Source organism: Meles meles, chromosome 8, assembly GCF_922984935.1.
Source record: "Meles meles chromosome 8, mMelMel3.1 paternal haplotype, whole genome shotgun sequence".
Lineage (NCBI taxonomy): Eukaryota > Metazoa > Chordata > Mammalia > Carnivora > Mustelidae > Meles > Meles meles.
In genome coordinates this window covers 115,660,047-115,679,800 of record NC_060073.1, presented here as the reverse complement: position 1 = coordinate 115,679,800, position 19,754 = coordinate 115,660,047, and the positions used below count along the sequence as shown (strand labels likewise).

General features: G+C 40.0%; 1 protein-coding gene and 1 pseudogene across 3 annotated transcripts in view; one reads left to right on the top strand and one right to left on the bottom strand.

The window, feature by feature from the left end:
* The window catches only part of GUCY1A2 (guanylate cyclase 1 soluble subunit alpha 2), a 297,534-nt gene that overhangs the window by 43,905 nt on the left and 233,875 nt on the right, over positions 1-19,754 (bottom strand). The window lies entirely within an intron of this gene.
* On the top strand, positions 4,263-4,348 carry LOC123950101 (annotated as a pseudogene).

The window sequence follows — 19,754 nt, the reverse complement described above, 5'->3', positions numbered from 1 at the left end:
TCAGATCAAAGCCTCGATGTGTAACACCAGACTTCACTTTTTAGAGGACACTTATGAAAAAGAAAAAATAGTGTTTGTCCTAGGGATTCACTGAAAAACACAGTAACTTCTGGATCTATCCTGAGGTTTGGATATCTGTTACCCGGCCTCCTGCACCTGTATGTGTGAAACACTGCACAACCCGGGGAAACATCAAAGTCCCCAGTATCAAAAGATGCCATTATTCTCATAATACGGTACCGATCGTTCATTAGCTGAGGCACAAACACAAGTGCATTTTTAGACACTTCTCCCACGACTCCTAAAAATAGAAGGCTTATGCATTTCAACCTCAGTTAGCCAAAACTCTCCCTGGTTTAGTCAATAGGAATCTTCGGTTGGAAGACAGCAACGGATTCATTAGTCTCGCTCCTCATTTCACAAACAGACTGAAGTCCAGAGGAACACAATGAAAAAGAGCAATGAGCCCATAGTCAGCACTTCCAAAAATGTCAGTTCCCTCCCCATTCGCCACGGTACCCGACTACACTGCTTACGGCATCAAGAACGATGCTACAGACCTGTTTATAATCCAGTTAATATGTTTACTAATTCCCCCATGTCCAAATCCAACTGAAACCACAATTAACATGAGTTCCGAGCCAGCAAGTTATTAAACAAATACCAGTTTGTGTTGAAATAGTCCTATTTGAGTAAGATAGAATGTCCACATTCAAACAGAAGGTCTATAGTAGAAAAAACAAGAAAGACTTCTGGTAGAAAAAGCCAGTTAGCAGTTTACTCATGTCTGCATTTAAGTTTTATTCTTAGATTCATGTTGTTAAGATTTTAAGCTGTTAAAAATAGTTAATTAACTGTTTTAATAGTCAGGCCACTAAAATCATGATTCACATGATTAGGAAACAGGGAAGGAAACAAGGACTTCATCCTTCTACCAGTATTAACATGCATTATAAGTTTTATCATAAAATATTCCCTTCCCTAATAAAATGAGATAAGTAAAATGTATCTTCACATTTTTATCATGTTCTTTTATTAATAATCACTATCTCCCCGACAGGAAAATACCAATTAATGTTTTTTTTTCCCAATTAATGTTTTTAATTCTAATTTTAAGAGCTCAAGATTCTTAGGCAGAATATAATCAATTCATATAATGTAGGTAGTTTTTTTTTTTTTTAACAACTTCTCCTTGTTTCCCCCATGTGCAAGAAAACAGGGAGAAATAATCTCTGTAGATATGTGGCATTTTTCCTTCTATCAGGGGACTCAGCCTCCAAATGGTGGTGTCAGGATGTCACATTCTCAAGTGATATACCTGGACAAATAGCACTTTGGGCAAAAATGTCTTACTGTGTTTACTTTAAACATTACAGAAGTACCATTCATAGACAAATTCCAATTTACAGAAAATATTTGACCAAAAAAAAAAGCTCTCATCAGTGGTATGGTAACCTATAACTTCAGACACAAGAAATAGAGTTACTTCTATAAAATAAAATGGTGGGGGCACCTGGGTGGCTCAGTGGGTTAAAGCCTCTGCCTTCGGCTTGAGTCATGATCCCAGGGTCCTAGGATCGAGCCCCGCATTGGGCTCTCTGCTCAGCAGGGAGCCTGCTTCCCTTCCTCTCTTTCTGGCTGCCTCTCTGCCTACCTGTGATCTCTGTCTGTCAAATAAATAAATAAAATCTTTTAAAAAAAATAAAATAAAATAATAAATAAATAAATAAAATAAAATGGTGAAATTTCAAATAATAGGTCCTTTCGAGCTAGAGGAGAAAGTGAGTTTGTAATCTTGTTTATGTGTTTTTGATGGGGAAAGATAGGACCTTACCAAAGATGATTAGGAGGGCACGCCTGCAATCCTCCAACAGACACCACTGAAAATGTTACTGGAGGCTGTGAAGCAGTATGGCTCAGCTCCACCGCCTTCTTCTGACACCATTACTGTGTGCCAAGAACCACTGTGATTATTTAAATACACTGGATGCCTAATAAAAATTTTAAATTTGACTGAACTTGTGGGAGAGTTATTATTAAATAGGCCTCTAAGTTGAATCTGAAAGTTGACCTTTTGCAGAAAAAAATGCTTTAAGAATTGTTTCTCAATGGGGGAAACGGATTTAAAGCAATTGACATATTTAAGTTAAATGTGCCTATATTCAGGAATAAAATATAATTTTGCAGTTGAGAAACATACCATTTTGTGCCAGAAATGTGGACAACTGATATATCACTTAACATAGTATTATAATTAAAAATGTAAGGAACCGCTCATTATAATAACAATAGCAGAATTAAAAGGAATATTTTAGAAATTTGAGAAAGTGATCGATACTATTTTCTACCAGCATTTGATTTTCATTCTGATATGCGGAAAATAATTCAAAACCTTCTCTTTAAGAAACATCCAATCTTCGGCCATCCAACCAGGGATGCTAAGGAAACACTCTACTAATCATATCCATAACATTAATCAAATCATTGTATTACATACATTACATTCATCTTTACTATTTAATCACACAGATTGAAATTTATTTCTAACATCATAAAGGCATTCCTTTTTATTGGTTTTGTTTTTAACCAACAAAGTCTGTAAATTGCTAAAACTTCAAAGCTCTTAGAAGCTTCTATTTCAAGCAATACTAAAAAGTATTGCTACTAATTCTCTGTTAACTGATGTAAATCATTCTCTGTCAAAATGCAGATCTTAACGGATAATCTGGAGCAAATTTCTAGTCTAAAAGAAACTTTACAATATTGTGGACTCAAAAAAATTATTCTAAAAAAGCTTAAATATGTAGAAATGGGATAATGGGATTTAGCAAAGAATTCTAACAGCAAGGAGTGTGTATTTATCAATTTATAAATTAATCCATCTAAACTATAAACAATTTATATTTATGGGGGCGCCTGGGTGGCTCAGTGGGTTAAAGCGTCTGCCTTCAGCTCAGGTCATGATCCCAGGGTCCTGGGATCAAGCGCTGCATCAGGCTCTCTGCTCAGCGGGGAGCCTGCTTCCCCTTCTGTCCGTCTCTCTACCTGCTTGTGATCTCTCTCTCTCTCAAATAAATAAAAATACATATTTTTTAAAAATTATGTTTTTATTTATTTCTATTTTTATTATTTTTATCTATTTATGTATCTTATTCTTATGACCAAGGACCAAAGGCAGCCAATAGAATTACTTTCCTTTCAACAAAAATATCCCGAAGCTTGAGCCCTTTTAATAGTAACCTGGGAAATGTGCAATATCAAAGAATAGAAAATAATGCCTGCTTTTTCACACCTTAAAGGAATTATAAAATGCAAAATATGAGAACATGTTTGTCCTCTTCCACTCCTCATTCCTTTCTCGGCTCCCATCCCTCGGCTCCCATCCCTTCCTTTCCCTTTGTGCCCCGCTCTCTCATCCAAAGTCCTTCCTAACAATTCAATCTTGAATACTTGTTGGGCACTGTGGAGGACAAGAAGGACAGAAAGACTTTATTCACTTCAAGGAACCTCAGATCTTACAAAGTTAAGCAAGATAGAAATCTTATTTAAGAAAAACATATACAGGGGCACCTGGCTGGCTCAGTGGGTTAAGCCTCTTCCTTCAGCTCGGGTCATGATCTCAGGTTCCTGGGATCGAGTCCCACATCCGGCTCTCTGCTCTGTGGGGAGCCTGCTTCCTCCTCTCTCTCTCTGCCTGCCTCCCTGCCTACTTGTGATCTCTCTGTGTCAAATAAATAACATTAGAAAAAAGAAAAACATATACATGTGGTCAACAGAATTCTAGATATTAAAATTGTTAAAAAATTAAAAATAAAATTTGCAAATACGTGATTTTCCACTTAAATACTACTTAAAACCCAGTTCCTCTATGAGGAAATGGCATATATTACATTGTGACGTCCGTGCCTACTGCTGATAATCAAATTTCTCAGGCCAAATTTAGTTCATTGCACGTCCAAAAGTTCTATGTCTGAGACAGAAAAAATGCACTCGATAGATGTGTTCGGTAAAAAATCTTTGCTAATTATCCTCTTTTGTAAGCCATAACTTTCTCCTTTGTAAGAACTGATGACATGGACAAGTCTACCCCCAAATAAAAGGAAAGTAACCAACTCCTGAGTTATAATGTGTAACTCTTGGCAACACTTCGGAACCAACGAGGGCGTTTTAAGATTGCTGTTTGGGTCCTCACTTCCACAGATTCTGCTGTAATGAGTTCGGAATGAGATGTGGGTCTTGGGACTTTGAACTCTGGACTTGCTAGCTTTGCGCAGTGGCAGTATCGTAGCCAATGAGGTTTATCCGAGGCGCGATTATTGCTAATTGAACTCTGGACTTGCTAATGTGTGTCCAGAGCTGAGAACCGAAGTGCAGAACGTCACTGACGTCTCAGACGCACTAACGGGTCGTCAGTATCGCAGGAGCCAGGCCGCTCGGGAGGCCTCCCTGCTGCCCAGCTCACGCCCTGAGCCTTCGTGTTCACACGCACGCACGCACACTAATGCCCTTCAGCCTTGAAAAGGAAACACAATATTCCATCTTGCTTCCAGAAGACAGCATTCCTGTGTATCTCTTGAAGACTTTTGAAAAGACTAAAAATATATGTTTTATTAAAATGTCAGCAAATAGTGAGGCACCTGGGTGGTTCGATCAGTTAAGCGTCTGCCTTTGGCTCAGGTCAGGATCTCAAGGTCCTGGGATCGAGCCCCTCCTTGTGCTCCCTGCTCACCAGGGGGTCTTCTTTTCCTTCTTCCTCTGCCTCTCCCCCCACCATGAGCTCACTCTTTCTCTCTCTCTAATCAATATAAAATATATTTTTTTAATTAGCAAATAGAGTAGAACTGTGAATATGCCTCAGACTTAACGCTTTTCAGTAGGTTGGAGACAAAGGCTCATATATGGCATTTTATAGAGTTTCACACGGTGAGTGGCAAAAAGACTGTAAAGAGAAACCATCCCATCCTGGAGTGTTGGTCATTGGAGGAGCCTAGTGTAAGCACGGCAGCGGGGATGGAGAGCACCGTAGGGTTGTGGGTCCGGAAAGGGGTGCTGTCTTTTTGGAAGTTGTCATACTGGGAATCTGATCTATCGCTTACTTCCTAAATGGTCGTGGGCAAATTACTTCTCTCCATTTTGTCATCTATAATATAGAGATAATGCATCGGCTTAGTAGGTACATACTAAATCTTCACTCATCCAATACGAAACACTAGGATTATTAACTTGCACTGGGAAAATATTTTTTTAATCTTCTCATAGTGTAAGAGCTGGGGAAGTTCTTGGTTCACAGACCTTATTCCACAAATATGGAAACTGAAGCGAAAGGGTGAGTGCTGTGCCAAAGAACACAGCTAGTGAGGGCTACACTCCAAATGGAAACAGAATTCTTACAGTTTCTACTGCAGGAGTCTTTGTATAATCATATCTTGGTACTGCTCCTTCTTAATCTTTTTTCATCATTACAAGAGATGAAAATGCACAAGGGTAATTTATATTTATACAAACATCCGCAAAATCTGCTTAAATAGTTACACATATTATCAAAGGAATAACAAAAATTGTTTTCTGAAAACTTTTAAGAAATATTTTGCAAACTAACAGGAAGCTACAATAAAAATCCAAATATAACAACAATCATCACAACTAAGCCCAAGGAGAGTGACCATTAAATGCAGTGTGCTATCCTAGATGGAATCTTGGGACAGGGAAAGGACAGTAAGGAAAAATTGAAGAAATATGAATAAATTATAGATTTTAGTTGATAATAATGTATCCCTGTCAGTTTATTAATTATAACGACAGTGCCATACTATTTGGGGGGAAAACTGGGTGTAGACTTTTGGGAACTCTCTGTACTGTCTTTGTAATTACTCTGAAAATCCAGAAGTGTTAGAAAATAAAAAGTTTATTTATTTTTTAAAATATTTTATTTATTTTATTTGACAGAGAGAGAGGTCACAAGTAGGCAGAGAGGCAGGCAGAGAGGGAGAAACAGGGTCCCCACTGAGCAGAGAGCCCGATGCGGGGCTCGATCCCAGGACCCTGAGATCATGACCCGAGCCGAAGGCAGAGGCTTAAACCACTGAGCCACCCAGGCGCCCCTAAAAAGTTTACTTTAAAGTGTAAATCATGTATGATCCTGCACAGATAAAAGCACAAATGTATAAACTTTTTTTTATCTTTACAAATGTTACACACCCTAATCCAGTTGTGTTACTGCGGCTGTTACCAACGTTTATTCCATGTGGGCATTAGATGGCGCTCACGCTCGCTTTACTGAGCAGGTTGGCTTCTGAGTATCAATCACAGATCCCTCAGCTGGAGGTGTTTCTGGAAGATTCGGCCCAATATTAATTTTAAAGGTATTAACTCTTTGAAAATACAGTTAACCCCATAATAAAGGTTAAACAAACCTTGGGTTGGGAGACAAAATGCAAACAACGAACAAAACTAGAAATTAAGAAATCACTAGGCAGGCTTCACTGATCCCAAGGGGTCAAATGGTCGCCTTCGAGGCAACTACAGGTCTCCAAGATGTGCTTGTCTGCTGTAGCCATTGTCTTTATCAGCTTTTTGAAAGAGGCATGGATACCCCAATATTTGAGAACCACGTACTTTCCTATTCCTTTCAGTTTCAAACCACGTCTGTATCTTCAACATCTACCACTGAATTTTGTATTTAGTACACAATCTTTAAAAGTTTGTTGACTGAGTAAGTGAAAGGATCAGAAGAATGAATGAAAGGAAATTCTATGCTGAACACAAACGTCACCCTTTCTTTCCTTGAATAACTTACCGCAGTATATTTTTACCACTCAAGTTACTGGATACTTATTTATCTTTGTGTCCATCATCAATATTTGTAACTACAAATGAAAAGCATCTTTTAAACAGGGGACCTTCAATCAGTGTTTTATATCTAATTCCTGCCTCTGCTTGTCTTTTTTAGTCTAGTGACTGATAAAGTAACATCATTTCAGAACTTTACAAGCATCTTTAGATCATCCCAAATCAGGCTAAAAATGAGTAGAAACTAGAGAATGGCTGCAAAAAGAACATAAGAAGCTTAGCAACTGGAACTAAAATTACTACTCAAATCTCAAAATTGTTCTTTTCGGGCTGCTTCAGTCCAGCTATGATGTTTTTATGTTTGATGGTCTTCTCTCATACAAAATCTAAGGAAAACAGGTTCTCACGAATCACCGAGTCCATAGACTGGAGTAAGTCAGCTCATCGAACTAGGGCCCTGCTGTTAACCGGGCTTTGAGAGAAAGCTCTAAGTCTTGCAATGAAAGGCTTTGTAATATTTGCTTCTAATTAGCATGGCGCTGATGCCCTCAGAGCAAGCAAAAGAAGAAAGAGGGGGAAACTTTTTTCTTCAAAAAGCTAAAGATAAATGAAGAATATATACAAAGCAGTCATCAAAGAGCAAATTCTGTGTGTGTGTGTGTGCGCGCGCGTGTGACGCACACAATGCTAACTGTAGGGAATCTCTTCACACACAGAATTCCTAGAACAGTGTTTATGAATTTGTTCTGAATCCATTTTCTGAGCACATGAAATGGAGGATAAGAACTCGGTAGCTGGAACCAAAACATTTTTTAGTTAAAAAAAAAGGATTTGTGATTCTTATTTTGTGTTTATCACTGTATGACTTTGTAAAATAAAATATATTTATTATATTTATTATATTATTATATTTTATTATATTCTATATAATTATATATTTATTTATATATAATATATTTATATATTATGTATCATATATAAATAATTATATATTTATTATATTTTATATAATTATATATATTATATTTATTATATATATAATAAACATATGTATATATTACATATAAAATATATGTATATATAATTCTTTTGATATATTTTATTATAGTACCAAGTGACCTACAGGTTCCCAAAAATACCAAGCTGACTTCACTCCCCTCGGCCTTTATTGTTAGTTCTTACTTGATCTGACCCCTTCTCCCACTTCTCTGGGGTCATTCCTGTTCTTCACACACCCAGCTTAGCCACCATCTGTGGCCCATGCCTGTGCCTAAGTGCTCCTTCTGCTTTCCTTAATTCTGGATCTCTCCGAATGGTGTCTCGTCTTTCAGACCATAGCCTGTACATCGCTTCTCCCAGGCAGCCTCTCATCAGGAAGATAGGGATCCCTGGCATGAACTGTAGTCCCCGTATTTCCTCTAACAGTTACTACATTTTATTAATTTTTTTTCATTATCTGTCTTCTCTGCTTGGTGCTAAATCTGGGAAAACAAGGATTGCGTTTGTCTAGCTCACTGTTCCACCCCAGCACCTACTAGAACGTTCCTGCACATAGTAGTAGCTCAATAAATACTGAAGTGAAATATGAATAAATCATTTCTTTAAACACTTCAGAATCTTTCTATGCCTTCTGAACTAGATATATGAAATGTATTTTGTTTCCTTCAACTGTTCCTCTTCATAAAAGAAATATCCTAAAAAAATGGATCTAAGTAAAGAATAATTTGCCAGAAACTTGCCTAAAGTATTCCTCTATTCCTTTTCACTTTACTTTTTCTACCAAGTTAAAAACAATCACATGAGTAAACAGAAGTAACCAAGTCAGGTTACGTGAGTGTATCTAAGCAAAGGCACTTGCCCTGTGGAACAATCTAAGGGTTGCCTGTGAGCGTTGTAACCACGAGTCTGGACACAGCAAAATGCAGCCACTGATATATGGGGCTGTGATGTCTGTTTGGTGTATGGCAGGGGACAGAGATAACCAGAAATTACCAAAATTATACCAAATAACTGCAATTTTAAACGTGTGTGTGTGTGTGTGTGTGTGTGTGTACTTAAGTTATTTCAATTAGAGAAGGGTATTATCAAAATGAAAATCAAGCCATGGTAGAATATCACTTTTTAATATTAAATAACACATTTCAATAGGTAATTACTTTCTATCATAGTATTAATGAAAACTATATTCTCCCTGAAAGGAGTCAGAAGCATTTCAGAGTACTCTGAACAAAACAGCAGAAATATTAAGATACCCATTTATATTATGAACTTAATAGGTTATCGGTAACAGACATTTGCATGTTTAATTAAGTGCCTGAATGTCCAGGGAGTATCACAGTGAGAGCAGTGGACCCTAGCTTCTGACACCAGATTCTGTCCCTCTGTATAGCCACGCATGGACAATGCAGGACCTTTAGGGGGGAAAAGCCAAATAAAAGCATATCTTGTCCATACCTTGTTTCAACAGGTAAGCCAGACCAGGCTGTGCATTGTAAGCATGACAAGGACCGCAGAAAACCACCAAGAGACTGAGACTCAACTCTATCGGGGTCTTACAAACAGGTGACTGATAAATATTTATGTATTAGGTCAACCAGCAAAACTCAAGTTGTACACTGGCAGATTATATTTCTTACTTAGAGTATTAATATGGGCTACAGGATGGAAGATGACTTTAGACTTCTGGCTAAGCCACAAAGACTACTGGCTAAAGGAGTTCTTTGTGAAATGTGAGAGTGAAAATGCTGATGGAAACACAGAGCCTTCTTAGAGAGACAGGTAGGTGGCCAACTGACAGGACTTGGTGAGTGAATACAGGTAAGGATAAAAGAAGAATTACAGGGGAGGATGCCCCAAACTCTGGATTAGTGTGCTGGGTGTCATGGATTGAAATAAGGGCTAAAGAAGAAAGACAACATTCCTTTGGGTGAGATGAAGATCTGAATGGGAGCATTAAGCATGAGTTAGATTTGAATGGGAGGTATCAGCTCTGAAGCAGTTCTAGAAGCCTTGGCTTTGGCAAATTGACCAGTGAACCATGGGGGATAAAAAAAAAAAAGAGCTACTTAAGTAATTTTGAAGAACAAAAATATTTAAAAGATTCATAATCAAAGTAAAGCCAAGGATCTGAATCGAAGTCAAGAGTCTGAAGCTGTAGAGCAGGCAAAGGTAGAAGACATAGATGAGAGCAAAATGGCAGGACAAAACCAAGAAGTTGGTGATGCATGAGGATTCAAGTAATAAAGTTTCAGGCAATGAAAAAAAAAGGGGGATTTTGATAATAAAGAAAATCTCTCAAAATAAGAGTCAGTCCCTTAGTAGAGCTGCCTAAGTTCTGGAGAAAGAAGACAACAGGTAGGAAGGACAACCATGTTGTGTGAGCAAGGACTCGGGGACCCATTCTGACAATGGGAGACCGAATTCAAGAGATGTCCTGAGAAAGCACATCTGGAGAGTTTCCTTGCTCAGAGTCCCCTGAACCAGACTTACTGAATCTGGCGAACAAAATCCAGACACTGGCATTTTCCCCACATCTGCAAGATGAGAACATGCAATGGAAGACATGAGCTTCTCAATTAGATGACCTCGTCTCTTGATCTTGGAAGGAAACCACAGACATTCTTAATTTCTTAAGCCTCAGAAGAATTTTCAATCTACTAAACACAGCACAAGGGTCACATTTTTGAATTGTTCCTTTGCCCCAGTCATTTTAAAAGAATTCAACAAGAGGAAAAATACTGTAACACTTTTGGGAAAAAATGTCACAGATCTCTTAAAAAGAAAAACAACTCCTATTCAGAAACTAGACGTGGTACACTGAAATTACTTATAATATTCAAACCCTTTTGCAAAGAATTTGTATTTTTCTTGACCTCGACAATGGTCCCATTTCATCTGATACTACTTGTAATTTTTGCTCTTAAAACACCCTGTGCTTTGCTGTTTTCTAAATTCACTGAATAATTCACTTTTCTGGGATTTGGTATATGTTATTTCTTCTGCTTGTATTGTTCTCCATACCTCAACTACGTGAGAAATTCCTATTAATTTTATTTAATCCTCAATACTCATTTCAAATTCCTTCTTAATAAAGAATTCCCTACTCTCTTAACTTCCCCTCCTCCCACCCTTCACCAGCCATAATTTATGATTCCCTCCTCTCTGGTATCGTACACTCCTCTCCTTACCCATGTATACACAACAGGAGACTCTTAAAATTTTACTGAAAAGATGAAAAGGGCCTTTTTTTGGTAATCTAAACAAATCTTTGGAAATCCCTAAATTCACAATACTACAGTGTCAAATAATTTCTCCCAAAAATGTTTATTTAAGAAGGGGAGACTCTCTCTCTCTCCCTCTGCCCCTCCCCAACACCCCCAAAATGGTGGGGGAACATGGGTGACTCAGTTGAGCATCAGATTCTTGTTTCAGCTCATGATCTCTGGGTTGTGAGACTGAGCCCTGTATCGCCAGGCTCTGCACTCAGCATGGAGCCTGCTTAAGATTCTATCTCTCCCTCTTCCCCCCACCCTAAAAATTTTTAATTTTAATTTCAAAAACTTTTTAAAAAGGAGACACAACACAAGCCAGGTGAATGTGTAGATAGTGAACAACAGTTCAAGCTCACTGACCACTCCTATAGCATGGGTCATTTAAATACATAGGGGAAAATATTATTTATGATGTCTACCTACTCTGTACTCACCAGTGAATAATTGAAACTGAGAATGTAAATGTCATAAATACCAAGAATCAATATTATAGCACTTGTTTAAACATTTGCTTCCCCATCGAAATCTACATTCCATGAGAAGAGAGATTGTGTCTATTTATTTTTGTGTGAGAAACAGTAAGTGTTCAATAAATTTTAAATGAATAAATGAACCAAATACCTAAAATTCAATTGCAATTAAAAAAAATCACAAAATGCTCATTTCCTTCTACCATGGTTTTGAGAATATAACTGTGTCTTCCTATTTATAAACAGTGCAACTGCCAGGAGAAAAGGTGCAATTCATTCAGTCTTGATTTATTTCATCCAGGTATTCATTCACAAGCGAAACATTTGTGGGGCTCTTAATATATGCTACACAAGGTTCTATGTATTGAAGAGACAGGAATAAAAACAGTCAGAGGAGGTTTCTGCTTTGATGACGCCTGCATTCTAATGGACAAAGAATAAAAATAAATAATAGAATAAAAATAATAATACATAAAAATAATAATAAATAAATAATAAATAATAGAATAAAAATAAAAATAAAAATCTCAGGCTGCCACTAATTCATGTTTTTATTCTTTTAAAAACCTGAGTAAAAACTTCGATAGGGGGTTGAAATTAGAAGGGAAGGACTGGTCTGCTCTCTGCTCTCTGCCGCCATCACACCGTACAGACTCTGAGCTTTGCCATTTCAGATATTGAGTACTTTTCAATTCCTTGTAGTGCTCTGCACCGATTTGTAGAAATAGCATTGCCAACTTATTGAGTAAAATGATTTTTCATTTCTCTGGGCTGGGTGTGTGACTCTGCAAACAAGTAACTTTGCCAGGAAACTGAGCGGTAAAAAAAGTCTTACTTTTGTCACAGCGAGAGACTAAGCTCAGGAAACCTAAGGGAAAAAATATGTAGTCATTTAGAGGAAACTGCCCTTTAGAAATTCAGTAAAATTTAATTAGAGACCATTTTCTATGATGACACAAGCCAGCCAATCATTGTAAAACCAGCAGGGGGAAAAATGGCTCCTTAATGACAAATTAGCTCTTTTATAAATTTAGAGGATGTCATACCTGCCAGCATCATGACAGTTACCTATGGCCGGGCTAGGAAGATGGGAAACAGCTCGAGAGTTTCCCACAACTACTCTTTCCTCTGGAATCATTTCCTCTCTACATTCCTCCAAGATCCAGCATAAGGAACCCATGTTTTGAACACTTCTCTCATGATATTTTAGAATCACTGTACTCTGTACGTATTTTGACGGGTTCACTGATCACATTGTACTTCAAATATTTTTATAAGCCTGGTGTTCCTATTCTAGATTGTAATCTTCTTGAACCCGTGTATACCTTCAATCCCCAGAAGCTATCTTTCTGTGTTTTCTACACTGGCTTAATCAAGCCTATTATTCTAAAGTGATAAGGAAGAGAAGTCACTCCTTAAATGGCTGAACAACCCCGTTTAATCAAACTGGTCTATTTTTGTATTCACATTCTTCAGTTTTAGGTACACACAGTTAGCTTCACAAGACCTTATCCACCTCTGCTGAATTTGCTCATGATGACAAAATGGAATAATAGATATCATGATTGTGTCTCCATACTGCCAGCAACATATTTAGGCAAAAATGATGATGATGAAGCGTTTCCTTGAAGGAAAAAAGTTGTTGTCTCTAACCATGAAATGTTTAATGGGATTAGACTTCGTGAAAAACCAATATGGAGAGCAGGAAACCCTTCAAGCTCTGACTTTAGGCTGAATGATTTTTCTCACTAGAGTGTAAGAGAGCATGGACTCCTTTGCAAACAAGGAAAATGGATGTGGAAATCACTTCTTGACCAAAGCCAAGTAAGAAGGAACCGCAAGATAGGATCAAAGAGAGCAGAAAGTATAGACTAAACTTTATAAAAACAGTACCCTTACTTTCTGTCTCTCATTTATCTGCTACAAAATCATGTGTAGAAATTTAGTCCCTCAGACAAAAGTAATGCAGGAATGGAAAATTCAGAACTGACAGATGACTGATCTAAGATTATTTGTTACATTTTAGCACTGTAACGCTTTCGGAAATACTTCTTTTCCACAAAGTTAACTTCTAGGCTACCAAACATACTTCTGATCAAGCTTGCCAAAAGAATTATTTTCAAAAACCAGTGCTTTTTAAACTGCTGGTTCCAATCTTGTAGTGAGTTGCAAAGTTAAGTTTTATTATTCTTTCGCTTTCATTATGCGCACCTTTTACATACCACATGAACATGTATGTGTGCTGTGGGTCAAGGCGTAAAATTTTTATTATGCCTTATAGTTAGACCATTTGAAAGCCATCATTTTAAAGAACATGAATATATTAACTAGGTTTAATGGGAATGCTTAAATCCCCTGAGGCAAGATGAACTCAAGGTATAAATGAACTAAATGAAGGCGTATAATAAGTTGGTGGAAGACACCAGGCACTATTTCCTCAGCAAGTTAATTCCCCAACACTGGCCAAGGCCCCATGCCCTTCCCGCCTCTGACAGTCTCACCACTAGCGCCCCCTGCCGTGCTACTGAGACACGACTGACACAGAACGCCGGAGCTTCAAGGTAACCGTTTGTCTGGATTTACCCCCACAGGATTAGCCATCATCTCGCTCCAGACATACTTACCCTCTCCTTCTTGTGATAAGGACATCTCAGATCTGCTCTCTTAGCAACACGTCGGGTACATGACGCTGTACTGTCCGCTATAATCACCGCGCTGTGCGTTAGATCCCTAAATTTACTCCTCCGATAACTCAAAGTTGATGCCCTTTGAGCAGCATCTCCACACTTCCGTGAATACTTCTTTAAGACTTGAAAAAGAGTCTGCTTCAAGATCGTTTTTAAAATAGGGATTTCTATTAAAAATGAGATGATTTTAAAAGTCTACTTTATGATATTAACTACTTAACAGACGGAGCCCCAGAAAGACTGGCTCCAAGGGAGTAAGAGATGCTGAGCACAAACACCACGCCTTCCGAATGAGAGAGCCAACGGAGCGGTACAGGCCCAGCAAGGGGCAGAAACTGGTCAAGGAAGGGGCGGGGACCCTGGGGCAGGGACCCTGGTCTCCTCCACAGCCAGAAGGAAAGGGTGAGCCTGCTAGGCTGGGAGGAGGAACCTCAGCAAAGCAGTGTTCTCACTTGAGCAGCAGAGGGAATCAGGGAGCATCTCTTAGAAACACTATCAGTCTTCTGAGAATGCTTTCCTCGAAGTCCTGGAGACTAAAACACTGGGCCACATACAGCCTGTAGATTAACTGGTCAGTCCCAGCGCATGACTGTGGGTGTGAACAGATAACAATACATCAGTCCGAGTTCCTATTTTATCTGTAAAATAAGAAGGACCGTGTCATGGTGACTAATATTGTGGAGTGCCTTTCAGATGTGCTTTTTCTGTAACCACTTTCTAAGGAACACAAAGTGGGCATATCATTTTCCCCAGAGAAAACCCAGAGGGGATATGACCGAGTTCAAAAATCCAGCAATTATTGAAGCAAGAACTAAAAACCTGGGTCTTTGCCCTCCAAAGCCTTTGCCCTTTGGTTGTACTGACCTGCTTTTCCATTTGAGAAAGAACAAAAGGAACCCAAATCAAAGATACACTTTCCTCACTTCATGGCTTTGCCCTTAGCCGGCCACAGCATTTGGCCACACTACGAATATCCTGTAAACCTGCTGATCTTATTTGGGGCGTCATCTATTTACTTACATTCTTTCACAATAGACTGGAAAAAAAATAGTGTATTTCATAAACTCAAAGACTCCATATAAGATGCATGATTATTTTATGTACCACTAAGAAAGGAAAAAAAAAAACCCACAAGCAATTAAACCAGAACATAATGCTTTCGTATCTCTTAGAATTTCCTACAACAAATACCAAAATATTTCTTTACACTTATTTAGAGATGAATTTTTTTATCACTTTCTCTCTGCACACCCATTAAAAAAAAAGGAGGAGCCAAATAATTGGGTGAAGCTATTCCTAAGGTTCCTCCTGTTCAGACTCAGGCTCTTCTGACTCGTCTGCCAAGCGACAGTTGTCCATGCTTTCTCATCTGTGTCACCCGCCGCCACCACACAGGCTCTACTCCTCGGCAAGCTCGAATGTTGAAACGTCTGGATTTTACCAAAATATGAACAAAGGGCCACTTGCAAACAATCACTAAGACTCATAGTCTTTCTTCAAATCATCTTGAAATGGTTTATGGATCGAAGTCTCTAGAGTGGGGTTTGTGTCCCCATGTCACCGGGAAAGTAACAACATCACATTTCTCTGCTTCTTGTGTTCACTTCCCTCACTCACGACATACTTTGTGGTGAGCACTGAGCTGTCCTCATCTGCAGGAGACACAGGACTAGCAACCCTGCGCTCCTCCCCCCCTTCCCTGGCCTGGCTGGTGACCCACAGGTGTCAGGTAAGCTGTACCCTGCCTTCCCCCTTCAGGAGCCACCCCCGAGGTGAGCGCCACAGAACCGCGGGCCACAGACGGCCGTCCCCGATCCGCATCCTCACCCGCAGGGCTGAGGCAGGAGGCAGGCAGGGCTGCGGAGACACCGGCTGATCAGGGCCACTGGTAAGGTCTGGAAATACTTCCAGATGGAGATTCGGTTTTTAAGGAGATGGGATCAGTCAACCTGAGGAACCTACTTCTGCAGCCTTTCTAGTCACCAGACCTCTCCCAGCAGGAGGTTTTCTCTATTGAAATGCTGATGTCCTGCTCTTAGGATGATCCAAGACCCCTCCTCAGGCGCTCCTGAGAAGCAAAGACTCACTGTCCTCTTCAGACCCTTAGGTGGATCTGACCACATGAGAACGATGGTGTCCCCTCACCTCTAGCCCTGTCGCCTCAGAGCGGAAAGCATGACTTCTCTAACTCCAGCAGCATTCATCGCAACACAGGCCACATATGAAATTTAAAATTTTCTAGTAGCCAAATGAAAAATCAGAAACAGGTCAGTGTCTATTATATTCAACCTGATATACCCACAATACAACCATTCCAAAGTGTAAACAAATTGAAAATTGAGATGTTATATTCCTTTTTTTTTTTTTTTAAAGATTTTATTTATTTATTTGAAAGACAGAAATCACAAGCAGGCAGAGAGGCAGGCAGAGAGAGAGAGAGGAGGAAGCAGGCTCCCTGCCAAGCAGAGAGTCCGATGCGGGGCTCGATCCCAGGACCCTGGGATCATGACCTGAGCCGAAGGCAGAGGCTTTAACCCACTGAGCCACCAAGGCGCCCCTATATTCCTTTTTTTATAGGAAGCACTTGTTTTTGTTTTTTGAGAAAGTGAATAAGCAGGGGGAAGGGCAGAGAGGAGAGAGAGGCAGACTCCGCAGTGAGCATGGAGCCCGACCTGGGGCTCGATCTCACAACCTGCTCCTGACCTGGGCAGAAACCGAGTCAGAGGCTCAACTGAATGACCACCTGTCACCGCGCCTGTCACAGCGACTATCTGTAATCTGGTGCTTTTCATTCACAGCACATCTGGGTTCAGAGTAGCTATGTCCAAAGTGCCCACATGCCACCGTGGCTCGGGGCGGGAGCACGGGGCAGAGCAGCTCCAGACCGGCACACCGATGCTCCAAGAGGAGGAAGCAGGTCGTCCGTTTTCACCCAGTGAACACGACAGTGCAATGAGGGGACCAGCGAGGTGCGCTGGCACTGTATGTCGTGGGAGACGGAAGGAGGAAAAACAGAAAAGACCCATAGAAATTGAGCTTTCAAGAATCAGAGGCGGTGTTTCCCTAGTGGAAAGAGAGAAGTAACTGGAAGCAGAGGTTCTGCGGGACGAAGCGGTGGTAGCTCTGTACTGCTGTCAGGTTACTCCGAGGCAAGAAACAGAATGCTTTGCGCAAAGCGTGGGACCTCTTCTGGCACCAGCCACATATAATCGCTCAGAAAAAAATGTACTGTGGTCACGACAGTGCATGTGACCTCTCCTTGTGCAAACACAATTACAGTAACATGATCAATTTTACCATTAAATAAAAATGTCACCATCAAGTGTACTGAATCCTTTTAGTCTTAATCTAGATAACCGCTTCCCGAACTGGACTAATGCTCATTTCTATACAGTGTGTAGGGGCTCAAGAATAAAGTTAGCACATGCAGGCATGTAAGAAGCCCGCTCCGTATCCTCCCTCCCGCTAACCCGATAGATTCCTTATTTGATAAGAAGAAGTGACCGCCCGCATTTGCGTGGTGTGACTGACTTAGCACTTACAGTCTTTCAAGCGACTGTCGTTGGAGCTCTTCTGCCACGGTTCTGTTCTTCTCGAAATACATTCAGCAAAACCAGGTAATAAGTGGAGGCAAGACGAAAACAAAAACAAACGAACCAGGCATGCGGGATTTCAGTCGGCTCGTCTCCCATTCCCGCACCCACCGTCCACTCCTGCGTTCAGTGAGGAGATGCGGCTCGCCGCAGGCAGAGACTCAGAAGTCCTCTTTCCACGAAGACCCAACTTTCTTTTGGTGTTTTTTTCCTTTGGTATTTGTCTGTTAACCTATAAATTTTCTTTACGTTTTAATAATAAGGAAAAGTAAATAAAAACGGTCTTTTGGCCTTTGACAGGTTCCTGTTAGTGAACCTGTCACTATCACACCCTCACGGGTGGCCACCCACGCCGGCATGCCGTCCCCTCCTCCGTCCCCTCCTCCGTTCCCGCGCGCACCCCCTCTCATCCAACAGTGACGCTGTCAGTTCAGTGTCAAATGCGGTTCGGACCCTTCCTCATTTCCTCCAGTATGACTGCTTTACTTCAGACTCGCATCATCTCTCACAGACTCCTACAATAATCTCCTAATTTATCTTTCTGTTCTCAAGTTCTCCCTTCAGAGTCACAAGCCACATTGCTTTCCGAGTGGTCTTTTCCCTGCCTGGAAAAAGTCATGCCCTCAGCCTGGCCGCGGAGCCCCCCGTTCCCTCTGCGCTATCACTGAACCTGGGTTTTCCCTGACCATAGCTTGGATTTGGGTCCTCCCTGATCTCTCTACCCACACACTAATTTTCCATTTACATATCATCATGTGTTTATGAGTCTGTCTCTCCCACTAGTTTGTGAGCTCACTGAGATCAGAGAAAGTCATTAATGTTTTTTTAATCTTTGGTTCCTCACATAATATATACCAAGACCCTTTCCATTCAGAAACCCACACCTCAGAAGAGTGTTTCACAACCAAGTAAGGCACGAAGTACGTTTGTCAAAACGAATTGAATCTATGAACATGCCCAGAGATGGAGACAAAACTCCACAGTTTAATATAATATTCTAGAAACTGAAAGATTACCTTTTTTTTTATGTTCCTAAGTTTAAGAATCTCCCCCGAATGTTCGATGAATCATGCTCCAATTTAGAAACTAAGTCGGAATTGAACTACCAAGAAAGCCCTGGATGTACAATGTCCATCAGTTTTAGACGATGAGTATCCGCACCCATCACCCACTCCTGTGCTAAGTGGAGGAAATGTGGCTCACAATCACTTGGGACTGAAAAGCGCACTGAAGAGAAGGCAGTTGGGGAGTGTGTAGGAGGAACCCTTGGAAGCTTTCATTTAGCAAATATTGCCCTTGTGTGTTCATCAAAATGAGGGGTTTGGTTTGGTTTTTAATGATCAGATCTGTTGCCTTCCTGAAGGATTTCACTTTTGTACACACTTTCTCCACCTTATTCTTCTGACCCTTACATTTTCTTAGGCCTTTTTGAAAGACAAACTCATGAAAGGCAGCGAGCAGAAGAGCTTTCCTTGTCATGTCATATAATGAGCCTGTTTTATGAGCTGTTTGAAGAGTAACTGAGAATCTGTATTACCAAGGGAAAACAGAGGCGGCTGGGACCTCCTTAACATTTGAAGATCGTGATTTGTCATCACAGAATGATGATCTGGGGGCCAGGGGCAGAACTCATTTTACAGTCCACAGAAAAGCAGCTAATTACATACTTCGTCAAACGCTGCATCTCAGTATGTACTTAACATTGTCAAAAGTGGATCAGGATTGACTTTTCTTTGTCCTTAAACTGCTACTTTTTCAATTATGTTTCCACTTTGATGCTTCCAAAAAGCTTGTCCAACCAAATATTTTCTTGTTCTTGTTAAGCTCCTGAGTGTAAACCTCTTGGTATAAAATTATTTAAAATGCTAAAACATTGTTCATCATAAAGACAAAGAATAAACACGATTAGATTGTGGAAAGAGAAAAGCAAGTTCCATTCTCCAC